Genomic DNA, 14,461 nt, shown 5'->3' with positions numbered 1-14,461 from the left:
GCCATTTTAAACAGTACTGTATATTGTAAAGTCTTCATTGCTCTGTATAAGGAAGTCTGACAGGCCATTTTAAACAGTACTGTATATTGTAAAGTCTTCATTGATCTGTATAAGGAAGTCTGACAGGCCATTTTAAACAGTACTGTATATTGTAAAGTCTTCATTGATCTGTATAAGGAAGTCTGACAGGCCATTTTAAACAGTACTGTATATTGTAAAGTCTTCATTGCTCTGTATAAGGAAGTCTGACAGGCCATTTTAAACAGTACTGTATATTGTAAAGTCTTCATTGATCTGTATAAGGAAGTCTGACAGGCCATTTTAAACAGTACTGTATATTGTAAAGTCTTCATTGCTCTGTATAAGGAAGTCTGACAGGCCATTTTAAACAGTACTGTATATTGTAAAGTCTTCATTGCTCTGTATAAGGAAGTCTGACAGGCCATTTTAAACAGTACTGTATATTGTAAAGTCTTCATTGATCTGTATAAGGAAGTCTGACAGGCCATTTTAAACAGTACTGTATATTGTAAAGTCTTCATTGCTCTGTATAAGGAAGTCTGACAGGCCATTTTAAACAGTACTGTATATTGTAAAGTCTTCATTGATCTGTATAAGTCTGACAGGCCATTTTAAACAGTACTGTATATTGTAAAGTCTTCATTGATCTGTATAAGGAAGTCTGACAGGCCATTTTAAACAGTACTGTATATTGTAAAGTCTTCATTGATCTGTATAAGGAAGTCTGACAGGCCATTTTAAACAGTACTGTATATTGTAAAGTCTTCATTGATCTGTATAAGGAAGTCTGACAGGCCATTTTAAACAGTACTGTATATTGTAAAGTCTTCATTGATCTGTATAAGGTCTGACAGGCCATTTTAAACAGTACTGTATATTGTAAAGTCTTCATTGATCTGTATAAGGAAGTCTGACAGGCCATTTTAAACAGTACTGTATATTGTAAAGTCTTCATTGATCTGTATAAGGAAGTCTGACAGGCCATTTTAAACAGTACTGTATATTGTAAAGTCTTCATTGATCTGTATAAGGAAGTCTGACAGGCCATTTTAAACAGTACTGTATATTGTAAAGTCTTCATTGATCTGTATAAGGAAGTCTGACAGGCCATTTTAAACAGTACTGTATATTGTAAAGTCTTCATTGATCTGTATAAGGAAGTCTGACAGGCCATTTTAAACAGTACTGTATATTGTAAAGTCTTCATTGCTCTGTATAAGGAAGTCTGACAGGCCATTTTAAACAGTACTGTATATTGTAAAGTCTTCATTGATCTGTATAAGGAAGTCTGACAGGCCATTTTAAACAGTACTGTATATTGTAAAGTCTTCATTGCTCTGTATAAGGAAGTCTGACAGGCCATTTTAAACAGTACTGTATATTGTAAAGTCTTCATTGCTCTGTATAAGGAAGTCTGACAGGCCATTTTAAACAGTACTGTATATTGTAAAGTCTTCATTGATCTGTATAAGGAAGTCTGACAGGCCATTTTAAACAGTACTGTATATTGTAAAGTCTTCATTGCTCTGTATAAGGAAGTCTGACAGGCCATTTTAAACAGTACTGTATATTGTAAAGTCTTCATTGCTCTGTATAAGGAAGTCTGACAGACCATTTTAAACAGTACTGTATATTGTAAAGTCTTCATTGCTCTGTATAAGGAAGTCTGACAGGCCATTTTAAACAGTACTGTATATTGTAAAGTCTTCATTGCTCTGTATAAGGAAGTCTGACAGGCCATTTTAAACAGTACTGTATATTGTAAAGTCTTCATTGCTCTGTATAAGGAAGTCTGACAGGCCATTTTAAACAGTACTGTATATTGTAAAGTCTTCATTGATCTGTATAAGGAAGTCTGACAGGCCATTTTAAACAGTACTGTATATTGTAAAGTCTTCATTGATCTGTATAAGGAAGTCTGACAGGCCATTTTAAACAGTACTGTATATTGTAAAGTCTTCATTGATCTGTATAAGGAAGTCTGACAGGCCATTTTAAACAGTACTGTATATTGTAAAGTCTTCATTGATCTGTATAAGGAAGTCTGACAGGCCATTTTAAACAGTACTTATATTGTAAAGTCTTCATTGCTCTGTAAAGGAAGTCTGAGGCCATTTTAAACAGTACTGTATATTGTAAAGTCTTCATTGCTCTGTATAAGGAAGTCTGACAGGCCATTTTAAACAGTACTGTATATTGTAAAGTCTTCATTGATCTGTATAAGGAAGTCTGACAGGCCATTTTAAACAGTACTGTATATTGTAAAGTCTTCATTGATCTGTATAAGGAAGTCTGACAGGCCATTTTAAACAGTACTGTATATTGTAAAGTCTTCATTGCTCTGTATAAGGAAGTCTGACAGGCCATTTTAAACAGTACTGTATATTGTAAAGTCTTCATTGATCTGTATAAGGAAGTCTGACAGGCCATTTTAAACAGTACTGTATATTGTAAAGTCTTCATTGCTCTGTATAAGGAAGTCTGACAGGCCATTTTAAACAGTACTGTATATTGTAAAGTCTTCATTGCTCTGTATAAGGAAGTCTGACAGGCCATTTTAAACAGTACTGTATATTGTAAAGTCTTCATTGATCTGTATAAGGAAGTCTGACAGACCATTTTAAACAGTACTGTACATGTGTCACGTTTCAGGAAGCTATGCGTAGGGTTGGCTCTTTGGGACTTCACTGAAATATATGCAAATTAATATTAATACCATTTAAATGTAGATGTTTTTTATTTTTATTGGATATATTTACCATATCGTATGGAGACAGAAAAATAAAACTTGTACCTTTTTTAATTTAATATAATTTAATCCTATTATAAGTAGACATACACTACTGTTAAAATGTTTGGGGTCATGTAGAAATGTCCTTGTTTTTGAAAGAAAATATTTTTTGTTTTTGTTTAGTAAAGTAACATCAATTTATAAAAAATACAGTGTAGATATTCTTAATGTTGTAAATGACTATTGTAGCTGGAAACGGATGATTTCTTTATGGAATATCTACATAGGTGTACAGAGACCCATTATCAGCAACCATCACTCCTGTGTTCCAATGGCACGTTGTGTTAGCTAATCCAAGTTTATCATTTTAAAAGGCTAATTGATCATTAGAAAAACCATTTTGCAATTATGTTAACACAGCTGAAACTTTTGTTCTGATTCCTGTTTCTTTCCCGCCTTTAGACTAGTTGAGTATCTGGAACATCAGCATTTGTGGGTTCGATTAAATCAAATCAAATCAAATGTATTTATATAGCCCTTCGTACATCAGCTGATATCTCAAAGTGCTGTACAAAAACCCAGCCTAAAACCCCAAACAGCAAACAATGCAGGTGTAAAAGCACGGTGGCTAGGAAAAACTCCCTAGAAAGGCCAAAACCTAGGAAGAAACCTAGAGAGGAACCAGGCTATGTGGGGTGGCCAGTCCTCTTCTGGCTGTGCCGGGTAGAGATTATGACAGAACATGACCAAGATGTTCAAATGTTCATAAATGACCAGCATGGTCGAATAATAATAAGGCAGAACAGTTGAAACTGGAGCAGCAGCACAGTCAGGTGGACTGGGGACAGCAAGGAGTCATCATGTCAGGTAGTCCTGGGGCACGGTCCTAGGGCTCAGGTCCTCCGAAAGAGAGAATTAGAGAGAGCATATGTGGGGTGGCAAGTCCTCTTCTGGCTGTGCCGGGTGGAGATTATAACAGAACGTGGCCAAGATGTTCAAATGTTCATAAATGACCAGCATGGTTGAATAATAGTAAGGCAGAACAGTTGAAACTGGAGCAGCAGCATGGCCAGGTGGACTGGGGACAGCAAGGAGTCATCATGTCAGGTAGTCCTGGGACATGGTCCTAGGGCCCAGGCCAGTTGAAACTGGAGCAGCAGCATGGCCAGGTGGACTGGGGACAGCAAGGAGTCATCATGTCAGGTAGTCCTGGGGCATGGTCCTAGGGCTCAGGTCCTCCGAGAGAGAGAAAGAAAGAGAGAAGGAGAGAATTAGAGAACGCACACTTAGATTCACACAGGACACCGAATAGGACAGGAGAAGTACTCCAGATATAACAAACTGACCCTAGCCCCCCGACACATAAACTAATGCAGCATAAATACTGGAGGCTGAGACAGGAGGGGTCAGGAGACACTGTGGCCCCATCCGAGGACACCCCCGGACAGGGCCAAACGGGAAGGATATAACCCCACCCACTTTGCCAAAGCACAGCCCCCACACCACTAGAGGGATATCTTCAACCACCAACTTACCATCCTGAGACAAGGCCGAGTATAGCCCACAAAGATCTCCGCCACGGCACAACCCAAGGGGGCGCCAACCCAGACAGGCTGACCACAACAGTGAATCAACCCACCCAGGTGACGCACCCCCCCAGGGACGGCATGAGAGAGCCCCAGTAAGCCAGTGGCTCAGCCCCCGTAACAGGGTAGAGGCAGAGAATCCCAGTGGAAAGAGGGGAATCGGCCAGGCAGAGACAGCAAGGGCGGTTCGTTGCTCCAGAGCCTTTCCGTTCACCTTCCCACTCCTGGGCCAGACTACACTCAATCATATGACCCACTGAAGAGATGAGTCTTCAGTAAAGACTTAAAGGTTGAGACCGAGTTTGCGTCTCTGACATGGGTAGGCAGACCGTTCCATAAAAATGGAGCTCTATAGGAGAAAGCCCTGCCTCCAGCTGTTTGCTTAGAAATTCTAGGGACAATTAGGAGGCCTGCGTCTTGTGACCGTAGCGTACGTGTAGGTATGTACGGCAGGACCAAATCAGAGAGATAGGTAGGAGCAAGCCCATGTAATGCTTTGTAGGTTAGCAGTAAAACCTTGAAATCAGCCCTTGCTTTGACAGGAAGCCAGTGTAGAGAGGCTAGCACTGGAGTAATATGATCAATTTTTTTGGTTCTAGTCAGGATTCTAGCAGCCGTATTCAGCACTAACTGAAGTTTATTTAGTGCTTTATCCGGGTAGCCGGAAAATAGAGCATTGCAGTAGTCTAACCTAGAAGTGACAAAAGCATGGATTAATTTTTCTGCATCATTTTTGGACAGAAAGTTTCTGATTTTTGCAATGTTACGTAGATGGAAAAAGCTGTCCTCGAAATGGTCTTGATATGTTCTTCAAAAGAGAGATCAGGGTCCAGAGTAACGCCGAGGTCCTTCACAGTTTTATTTGAGACGACTGTACAACCATTAAGATTAATTGTCAGATTCAACAGAAGATCTCTTTGTTTCTTGGGACCTAGAACAAGCATCTCTGTTTTGTCCGAGTTTAATTGTAGAAAGTTTGCAGCCATCCACTTCCTTATGTCTGAAACACATGCTTCTAGCGAGGGCAATTTTGGGGCTTCACCATGTTTCATTGAAATGTACAGCTGTGTGTCATCCGCATAGCAGTGAAAGTTTACATTATGTTTTCGAATAACATCCCCAAGAGGTAAAATATATAGTGAAAACAATAGTGGTCCTAAAACAGAACCTTGAGGAACACCGACATTTACAGTTGATTTGTCAGAGGACAAACCATTCACAGAGACAAACTGATATCTTTCCGACAGATAAGATCTAAACCAGGCCAGAACATGTCCGTGTAGACCAATTTGGGTTTCCAATCTCTCCAAAAGAATGTGGTGATCGATGGTATCAAAAGCAGCACTAAGGTCTAGGAGCACGAGGACAGATGCAGAGCCTCGGTCCGTTGCCATTAAAATGTCATTTACCACCTTCACAAGTGCCGTCTCAGTGCTATGATGGGGTCTAAAACCAGACTGAAGCATTTCGTATACATTGTTTGTCTTCAGGAAGGCAGTGAGTTGCTGCGCAACAGCCTTCTCTAAAATTTTTGAGAGGAATGGAAGATTCGATATAGGCCGATAGTTTTTATATTTTCTGGGTCAAGGTTTGGCTTTTTCAAGAGAGGCTTTATTACTGCCACTTTTAGTGAGTTTGGTACACATCCAGTGGATAGAGAGCCGTTTATTATGTTCAACATAGGAGGGCCAAGCACAGGAAGCAGCTCTTTCAGTAGTTTAGTTGGAATAGGGTCCAGTATGCAGCTTGAAGGTTTAGAGGCCATGATTATTTTCATCATTGTGTCAAGAGATATAGTACTAAAAGACTTGAGCGTCTCTCTTGATCCTAGGTCCTGGCAGAGTTGTGCAGACTCAGGACAACTGAGGTTTGGAGGAATACGCAGGTTTAAAGAGGAGTCCGTAATTTGCTTTCTAATAATCATAATCTTTTCCTCAAAGAAGTTCATGAATTTATCACTGCTAAAGTGAAAGTCATCCTCTCTTGGGAATGCTGCTTTTTAGTTAGCTTTGCGACAGTATCAAAAAGGAATTTCGGATTGTTCTTATTTTCCTCAATTAAGTTAGAAAAATAGGATGATCGAGCAGCAGTAAGGGCTCTTCGGTACTGCACGGTACCGTCCTTCCAAGCTAGTCGGAAGACTTCCAGTTTGGTGTGGCGCCATTTCCGTTCCAATTTTCTGGAAGCTTGCTTCAGAGCTCGGGTATTTTCTGTGTACCAGGGAGCTAGTTTCTTATGAGAATTTTTTTTAGTTTTTAGGGGTGCAACTGCATCTAGGGTATTGCGCAAGGTTAAATTGAGATCCTCAGTTAGGTGGTTAACGGATTTTTGTCCTCTGGCGTCCTTGGGTAGGCAGAGGGAGTCTGGAAGGGCATCAAGGAATCTTTGTGTTGTCTGTGAATTTATAGCACGACTTTTGATGTTCCTTGGTTGGGGTCTGAGCAGATTATTTGTTGCAATTGCAAACATAATAAAATGGTGGTCCGATAGTCCTGGATTATGAGGAAAAAACATTAAGATCCACAACATTTATTCCATGGGACAAAACTAGGTCCAGCGTATGACTGTGACAGTGAGTGGGTCCAGAGACATGTTGGACAAAACCCACTGAGTCGATGATGGCTCCGAAAGCCTTTTGGAGTGGGTCTGTGGACTTTTCCAATGTGAATATTAAAGTCACCAAAGATTAGAATATTATCTGCAATGACTACAAGGTCCGATAGGAATTCAGGGAACTCAGTGAGAAACGCTGTATATGGCCCAGGAGGCCTGTAAACAGTAGCTATAAAAAGTGATTGAGTAGACTGCATAGATTTCATGATTAGAAGCTCAAAAGACGAAAACTTCATTTTTTTTTTGTAAATTGAAATTTGCTATAGTAAATGTTAGCAACACCTCCGCCTTTGCGGGATGCACGGGGGATATGGTCACTAGTGTAGCCAGGAGGTGAGGCCTCATTTAACACAGTAAATTCATCAGGCTTAAGCCATGTTTCAGTCAGGCCAATCACTTCAAGATTATGATCAGTGATTAGTTCATTGACTATAATTGCCTTTGAAGTAAGGGATCTAACATTAAGTAGCCCTATTTTGAGATGTGAGGTATCATGATCTCTTTCAGTAATGACAGGAATGGAGGTGGTCTTTATCCTAGTGAGATTGCTAAGGCGAACACTGCCATGTTTAGTTTTGCCCAACCTAGGTCGAGGCACAGACACGGTCTCAATGGTGATAGCTGAGCTGACTACACTGACTATGCTAGTGGCAGACTCCACTATGCTGGCAGGCTGGCTAATAGCCTGCTGCCTGGCCTGCACCCTATTTCATTGTGGAGCTAGAGGAGTTAGAGCCCTGTCTATGTTGGTAGATAAGATGAGAGCACCCCTCCAGCTAGGATGGAGTCCGTCACTCCTCAGCAGGTCAGGCTTGGTCCTGTTTGTGGGTGAGTCCCAGAAAGAGGGCCAATTATCTACAAATTCTATCTTTTGGGAGGGGCAGAAAACAGTTTTCAACCAGCGATTGAGTTGTGAGGCTCATCACTCCCCCTAACTGGGAGGGGGCCAGAGACAATTACTCGATGCCGACACATCTTTCTAGCTGATATGCACGCAGAAGCTATGTTGCGCTTGGTGATCTCTGACTGTTTCATCCTAACATCGTTGGTGCCGACGTGGATAACAATATCTCTATACTCTCTACACTCGCCAGTTTTAGCTTTAGCCAGCACCATCTTCAGATTAGCCTTAACGTCGGTAGCCCTGCCTCCGGGTAAACAGTGTATGATCGCTGGATGATTCGCTTTAAGTCTAATACTGCGGGTAATGGAGTCGCCAATGACTAGAGTTTTCAATTTGTCAGAGCTAATGGTGGGAAGCTTCGGCGTCTCAGACCCCGTAACGGGAGGAGTAGAGACCAGAGAAGACTCGGCCTCTGACACCGACCCGCTGCTTAATGGGGAAAACCGGTTGAAAGTTTCTGTCGGCTGAATGAGCGACACCGGTTGAGCGTTCCTACAGCATTTCCTTCCAGAAACCGTGAGAAAATTGTCCGGCTGCGGGGACTGTGCCAGGGGATTTATACTACTATCTGTACTTACTGGTGGCACAGACGCTGTTTCATCCTTTCCTACACTGAAATTACGATTGCGTCTGAAGCTGGGCTTGCAGTACAGCTATCCTCGCCGTAAGGCGAGCACAGCGGCTGCAATTAGAAGGCATCATGTTAATGTTACTACTTAGCTTCGGCTGTTGGAGGTCCTGACGAATCGTGTCCAGATAAAGCGTCCGGAGTGAAAAAGTTGAGGAAAAAATAAATAAATATATGAACGGTAATTAAAAAGTGAAAACCGTAAAGTTGTCAGGTAGCAAAATAGGTTGGCAACAAAACGCACAGCAACTCGAAAACAAGCCTGCAAGATTACAGGCTCAAAATGCCAGAAACGAATAACTTTGTTTTGAAACTCATCAGTCTATTCTTGTTCTGACAAATGAAGGCTACTCCATGTGAAAAATGGCCAAAAAACTGAAGATCTCGTACTTCTCCCTTCACAGAACAGCACAAACTGGCTCTAACCAGAATAGAAAGAGGAGTGAGGCCTTCTAGGCAGAGTTGCAAAGAAAAAGCCATATCTCAGACTGGCCAATAAAAATAAAAGATTAAGATGGCAAAAGAACACAGACACTGGACAGAGGAACTCTGCCTAGAAGGCCAGCATCCCGGAGTCGCCTCTTCCCTGTTGATGTTGAGACTGGTGTTTTGCGGGCACTATTTAATGAAGCTGCCAGTTGAGGACTTGTGAGGCGTCTGTTTCTCAAACCAGACACTCTAATGTACTTGTCCTTTTGCTCAGTTGTGCGCTGTGGCCTCCCACTTCTCTTTCTATTCTGGTTAGAGACAGTTTGTGCCGTTCTGTGAAGGGAGTAGTACACAGAGTTGTACGAGATCTTCAATAGTCATTTACAACATTAACAATGTCTACACTGTATTTCAGATCAATTTGATGTTATTTTAATGGCCCTAAAGGACATTTTCTAATTGAACCCAAACTTTTGAACGGTAGTGTAGCTGTCTTAGTATAGACTCTGGTTTGAATCAACTTGGTTCTGCCACTAGAGGGGTGTGTGTCTATTCAGTTGTACTGTTTATACAGTCAGATCTAGAATCACAGTGTAGGGAGTGAGGGGGGGGGGATTCGTGCTGCACGCTCACTGCCCCAATTCCGTATTTTTACTCTCCCAAATGACTCGTATACCAAATGATCTGAGCTGTTGACTGTGTTACTAAACATGCCTTCACAGTGAACATGGTGAGAGTTTCTGCAAAGACAAATGGAAACATCACAAAAAAAAGACATTGGATGAATTAATTGTATTCGTGTCGGATATGACAATAGCCTTGCTCAACATATATCATAATTATGATTATTTTTTTACATTAACATATATTAACATATATTAACCCTGTATGGATTCATAACTGACATGGATGTGTATCTTCCCCTGTTATGTTGTGATGTATTTCTATTGTCCTCCTATGTGATGTGTCTTCTATTTCTACTGTCCTCCTATGTGATTGTGTCTTCTATTTCTACTGTCCTCCTATGTGATGTGTCTTCTATTTCTACTGTCCTCCTATGTGATGTGTCTTCTATTTCTACTGTCCTCCTATGTGATGTGTCTTCTATTTCTACTGTCCTCCTATGTGATGTGTCTTCTATTTCTACTGTCCTCCTATGTGATGTGTCTTCTATTTCTACTGTCCTCCTATGTGATGTGTCTTCTATTTCTACTGTCCTCCTATGTGATGTGTCTTCTATTTCTACTGTCCTCCTATGTGATGTGTCTTCTATTTCTACTGTCCTCCTATGTGATGTGTCTTCTATTTCTACTGTCCTCCTATGTGATGTGTCTTCTATTTCTACTGTCCTCCTATGTGATGTGTCTTCTATTTCTACTGTCCTCCTATGTGATGTGTCTTCCATTTCTACTGTCCTCCTATGTGATGTGTCTTCTATTTCTACTGTCCTCCTCTGTGATGTGTTTCTACTGGAGAGAAACTACTGTATCAGGCTTGACTACATGGACCCCAGGTCTGGTTCCTGGGACTGGAGAGAAACCACTGTATCAGGCTGGATATACATGGACCCCAGGTCTGGTTCCTGGGACTGGAGAGAAACTACTATATCAGGCTGGACTACATGGACCCCAGGTCTGGTTCCTGGGACTGGAGAGAAACCACTGTATCAGGCTGGACTACATGGACCCCAGGTCTGGTTCCTGGGACTGGAGAGAAACCACTGTATCAGGCTGGACTACATGGACCCCAGTTCTGGTTCCTGGGACTGGAGAGAAACCACTGTATCAGGCTGGACTACATGAACCCCAGGTCTGGTTCCTGGGACTGGAGAGAAACCACTGTATCAGGCTGGACTTCATGGACCCCAGGTCTGGTTCCCGGGACTGGAGAGAAACCACTGTATCAGGCTGGACTACATGGACCCCAGGTCTGGTTCCCGGGACTGGAGAGAAACCACTGTATCAGGCTGGACTACATGGACCCCAGGTCTGGTTCCCGGGACTGGAGAGAAACCACTGTATCAGGCTGGACTACATGAACCCCAGGCCTGGTTCCTGGGACTGGAGAGAAACCACTGTATCAGGCTGGACTACATGGACCCCAGGTCTGGTTCCTGGGACTGGAGAGAAACCACTGTATCAGGCTGGACTACATGGACCCCAGGTCTGGTTCCTGGGACTGGAGAGAAACCACTATCAGGCTGGACTACATGGACCCCAGGTCTGGTTCCTGGGACTGGAGAGAAACCACTGTATCAGGCTGGACTACATGAACCCCAGGTCTGGTTCCTGGGACTGGAGAGAAACCACTGTATCAGGCTGGACTACATGGACCCCAGGTCTGGTTCCTGGGACTGGAGAGAAACCACTGTATCAGGCTGGACTACATGGACCCCACGTCTGGTTCCTGGGACTGGAGAGAAACCACTGTATCAGGCTGGACTACATGGACCCCAGGTCTGGTTCCTGGGACTGGAGAGAAACCACTGTATCAGGCTGGACTACATGGACCCCAGGTCTGGTTCCTGGGACTGGAGAGAAACCACTGTATCAGGCTGGACTACATGGACCCCAGGTCTGGTTCCTGGGACTGGAGAGAAACCACTGTATCAGGCTGGACTACATGGACCCCAGGTCTGGTTCCTGGGACTGGAGAGAAACCACTGTATCAGGCTGGACTACATGGACCCCAGGTCTGGTTCCTGGGACTGGAGAGAAACCACTGTATCAGGCTGGACTACATGGACCCCAGGTCTGGTTCCTGGGACTGGAGAGAAACTACTGTATCAGGCTGGACTACATGGACCCCAGGTCTGGTTCCTGGGACTGGAGAGAAACCACTGTATCAGTCTGGACTACATGTTCTATTGCACCGTGTCTAGACCGTTCCATCATTTGAAAACCATACCAAGTTGAAAATGTGTTTCAAATTAATCGTACACGATAGTTTACGTTAGTTTAGATTGGGAATGATTTACAATGGGTTGTTGCAGTGGTATGCTGGATTACCAAATTGAATATATAAAAAAAACATTTTTAAGAAATACGATGAGATTGAGGTTTGGGTTACATTTTGTTCCATAAATGAGTCATCCCCTGCTCCTTTCTCTCTCCATTTTTCTCTCTCTCTCTCTCTCTCTGTCTCTCTCTCTCTCTCTCTCTCTCTCTCTCTCTCTCTCTCTCTCTCTCTCTCTCTCTCTCTCTCTCTGTCTCTGTCTCTGTCTCTCTCGGTCTCTCTGTCTCTCTCTCTCTCTCGGTCTCTCTCTCTCTGTCTGTCTCTCTGTCTGTCTCTCTCTGTCTGTCTGTCTCTGTCTCTGTCCGTCCATGTCCCAGCTGGCCCCGGCAGGGAGAGGAGGGCCACAGCTGTTCCGACTGAACTAGACTGTTCCATTGTGGAGAGAACCTGACAGTGGAACATGAGGGGCCACTTTGACATTGCTCACTAAATTATTCTTACAGTACCGTGTGTGTGTGTACTGTGCAACCCTGTCTGCTGTGTGTGTGAAGGAACAGCTAGGACTGCCAACAGTAATGTGGGAAAAGCCTTTGCATGGATGCACACACACACACACACACACACACACACACACACATCCCCCGGGGACGGGACAATAAAGATGCTGAAGTCAGTTTCTATTTCAGACCGATCTGTTGTTCAGTTGAGGCCAAGTAAACACATGGTTACAGTCTTCTGAGTGTGGAGAATGTGTTACTCTGTTATGTGTGACCCATATGGTTCCCTGTGTAGCACACTAGTATTCACCCGTCCTTGGTCAAAAGTAGTGCACTATATAGGGAAGGATGTCGTTTGGGGTGCACATCGTGTGTTAGTGTCTGGAGTGTTGTATGTTTTTTTGTTGTTGCTATAATATGGAAGAATACGTTCAAGTCTCTTCTTGAATCTTCTACCAATTTTCTCTCATTTTTTTGTGATTTTTAAAAGGAACTATTCCTTAGGGGAATTGGCATAGCTTCAGGCAAACTGGTTGCTGAGCAGAGCAGAGGCCAGACCTCCATGATGAGAGGGGGAACCCACAGAGGGAAGCATTTCACTAACCCAACACTATTTTTTTTAATGTCGCTGCGCTTCTTTAAAAAAGATATTTCTGCCTAAAGAGGAAGTTGTGCCTTTGATTCCTGGATCCCTTTAGTAGTCTGTATTTTGTAAGATGTGTGTGTGTGTGTATTGGTTAATTAGATAGCTCCATCCATCCTGCAGTGCCTCTCCTTCAGGGAATTGTTGTTCCTCTGTACAATTTACGCTGCTACTCCTCTGCTGTTTATCCCACTGTTGTCACCCCCTCTGTGTTGAAGTGCGACTGCCCCTGAAAACCAACCAATCCCTTTTGAAAAATGCCTTACAGTGCATTCGGAAAGTATTCAAACCCCTTGACCCCCCCCCCCCCCCAATCAATCTACCCACAAAACCCCATAATGACATCACAATACCCCATAATGACGAATGATGGAAGCCACTGTGTACTTGGGGACCTTCAATGATGCAGACATTTTTTATTTTATGGTACCCTTCCCCAGATCTGTGCCTCGTCACAATCCCGTCTCAGAGCTCCACGGACAATTCCTTCGACCTCATGACATGCACTGACAACTATGGGATGTTTTATATAGACAGAGAGAAACAACCTCAGCTGTTCCTCAGGTGGTAAAAAGTGGTTTAAAAATCTTAAGATCTTTCTTTCCCGTTAATTAAAATGTGCGGCCAGATTCTGTCTCTGTGCTTTGGCCCCAACAATAAGTTCCTCGGTCTTGTCGGTCTTCCTCGGTCTTCCACGGTCTTGTCGGTCTTCCCCGGTCTTCCTCGGTCTTGTCGGTCTTCCTTGGTCTTGTCGGTCTTCCTCGGTCTTGTCGGTCTTCCTCGGTCTTGTCGGTCTTCCTCGGTCTTGTCTGTCTTCCTCGGTATTGTCGGTCTTCGCCAGTCTTCCTCAGTCTTCCTCAGTCTTCCTCGGTCTTACACGGTCTTGTCGGTCTTCCTCTGTCTTCCACGGTCTTGTCGGTCTTCCTCGGTCTTGTCGGTCTTCCTCGGTCTTGTCGGTCTTCCTCGGTCTTGTCGGTCTTCCTCGGTATTGTCAGTCTTCCCCGTTCTTGCCGGTCTTCCTCGGTCTTCCTCGGTCTTCCTCGGTCTTCCCCGGTCTTCCTCGGTCTTGTTGGTCTTCCTCGGTCTTGTCGGTCTTCCCCGGTCTTGTTGGTCTTCCTCTGTCTTGTCTCCAGAGTTTTATCTGGAGGAAGTTGTGAGCCATCCAAGTGTTTTTAAATAACTAATAGAGTTAAATTATTAATCTGTGAAGCTAAAATCCTCTGGTGACCACAGAAATGTAAAGTTGTGTATCGTCTGCGCAGCAGGGAAAAATCAATGCTGTGCTTTCTGATAACGATGTCAGGGGAGACCATATATAGACGGAACGTCACCTGTGATATGTATTTCCTCTAAGTTGTGTTCACAAAAGGGTGACAAAAAAACTCTAGACTGGTTAAATGGGTTTTAAACCAGTTTAGAACTGGACCGGAGAGGCCAACCCACCTCTTCAGTCT

The sequence above is a fragment of the Oncorhynchus nerka genome, linkage group LG15, assembly GCF_034236695.1.
Source record: "Oncorhynchus nerka isolate Pitt River linkage group LG15, Oner_Uvic_2.0, whole genome shotgun sequence".
Lineage (NCBI taxonomy): Eukaryota > Metazoa > Chordata > Actinopteri > Salmoniformes > Salmonidae > Oncorhynchus > Oncorhynchus nerka.
The sequence above is the reverse complement of the archived record's forward strand: the minus strand, read 5'-3'. Positions refer to the sequence as shown.